This window comes from Galeopterus variegatus, unplaced genomic scaffold, assembly GCF_000696425.1.
Source record: "Galeopterus variegatus unplaced genomic scaffold, G_variegatus-3.0.2 Scaffold3102, whole genome shotgun sequence".
Taxonomy (NCBI): Eukaryota; Metazoa; Chordata; class Mammalia; order Dermoptera; family Cynocephalidae; genus Galeopterus; species Galeopterus variegatus.
Window position 1 is genome coordinate 247,031 of NW_007729213.1, and position 2,454 is coordinate 249,484.

Consider the following 2,454-nt stretch of genomic DNA (forward strand, 5'->3'; position numbering starts at 1 on the left):
CAATCTTGAATTTACAAAGTACCTAATATTATTGTCATTTGAAAGGTGCTGTCCACCCCCCCCAAAATGCCCTATTGATCTAAAATTCCAAATATATAGTTATATATTTCTTTGTCGAAGACATTTTCACCAGAAATTCCTGTTAAATGAAAATGTTACCTTAGGTGATGACATACTAGTATTTAATAGATTGTCTGTGAATGTAGCAGGAAGTCCAGCCCTAAAGTAATGTGGGAAAATATGAGTATTTTGAAGAGGGGAGGAGGTCAGAGTGTAGGATCCAGAGGATAGGAAGCACAGATCTAAATGGAAAGCTGCAATGAACACCACAGGAGAACCTCACCCCACCCCCACCCTCCCATGCAGGCATCAAAGGGAACAAAGCATGCACAAATAGTGACAATGTCTACCTTTTTATTAAGAACCTAGTATGTTTCCAGAATGCTGCAGAATTATTTTATGTATTCAAATTCATCAAACATCACAGTCTCTCTGGTGTCTACGTTTCATCACTTTCTAGTAGAGGTGAAGGAAGTGAGGCTCAGCCAGACTCAGGAGCTGGCCCAGCCCTGAGGGGCTAGCAATGGCCAGAGCTGGAGCTGGGCGTGGCTGTCTGGCCCATCTCCACCCATGTGCATTCTATTTTGCCACTGATGCCCCAAGTGAGGAGAGAGAGGAAAAAGGGAAGGTGAAGCTCTCTGGGGACAAACAGTTTACAATGCCTAGTGCTGTCTCTGCCAAGGATTGCCATGGGGGACATTTAGCACTAAGGAAATGTGTAAAAATCAGCTAAAAGCAAAAGTTTAAGCCATGGAACTTTCAGAGCTTCATAGATCACAAGGTAACTTAATATAAAGTGCAATTTTATGTCTTTCAGATTCAATAGTCTTTTTGGATACAGATGTAAGAACATGAACTTGTTTATTATTATTCCACCTTGTTATAAAAAGTATTTAAGGTGAATTTAATAAACTTGAAATAACTTCAACTAGAAATATGTAATAAATAAAAATAATGGCACAAAATGGAATCACTACTGAGATTAATCTAAAATGGCATGCTGTCAGTCTGATAAACTTGCTATGGGTAGGCTCTTGGCTTTCTAACATGGGAAAAAAGGAAAGCTTGATGACATATCAATTCAATGTGCATCAAAGACAAAGCAATTGCTTAAGATGGGAATCAGACAAAAATGTGCCCACTGGTCCCCAAACAGCAGTGATGTTTACCAGTAAGAAACAATGATGTTTGCCAGTAAGAAATGTGCATAAAAGAAGACAAATCAATTGCTTAGATGAGAATCAGACAAAAATGTGTCCACTGGTCCGCAAACAGCAATGACGTTTACCACTAAGTAACATTTGCTCAATAAATAGCTATTATTAACATGACCATCCTTTTTTTCTTTCTTTTAAACGTTGCTCATGACTTCTGGCTTACAATGGCACTTCTTCACCTGTGACAAAAATATATAGAAGCAAAAGACAAAAAAAATATATTAATACTAAAAACTAAAACTGACATATAATCTATTGCAAATAACAAGAGAATACACCAATATAAGCCTGGTGGATCTAAGTTGAACAAAACAATTAGTGTTCAATGCGTATCATGTTGCTTGGAACAGAGTAAATTTGATACTCAGAAAGAAAGCAAAAACATCCATTGTCCCCTTCCAACTAATTGCCTCTGGCTCAGAATTAGAATCTATACCAACTAACGTACATACTAAGCAGTCCACTCTTTTTGAGGTCAAAATACTGCTGTCCAAACCAAATTATCAGTACTTCAAACCCTAGAAAATAACAGGTTAGAAAGTAGGAGTTGGTGTGTATGATGCATGACATCCTACTAAGTGTGGTTCAAACTCGTCAAATGCTGAATCAAGAACAAAATGAGAAAAGAACAGGGAGAGGACTAGCAGCAAGAGACATAGGCTTCTCGGGTGTAAAAAAATAGTCAAGAGGTAAGAAGAGAATCTTATCTCAGTCTGTCAACACCATGTGCAATGAACACCTGCCAGAGTCTGAAGATGAAGCTAGAACTGGGAATGGCAAGGTGACCCCCAGCTCTAGATCCAAGAACACCCACATAGACAGTTAGCAGAGCTCGAGGCAAGGAAACAATGTGCTGTTGTCAGAGTCCAGGTCTGCGTGGAGCCCTCTGATGGAGATTGAGGAGGAAAAAAAATAGTTCAAAAAATATTGCAGAACCAGTGGAAGAGACTCCTGTAAAAACTGAAGGCAGAATATGCTTCTAAAATAAATATACTATTAAAACCAGAAAAAAAGTAATGAATTGGAATTTGTAATTGCATATTGGAAGACATGATCTTTGTGACATATGAGCAGAAAAGTCTAAAAAAGACCAATCATATCAGTTAGAACAAAAACTAATTAGTTTAAAATGTGCTATTTAAAAATAACAAAGCCCCTCTTCTTGGGTTAAGGAGGT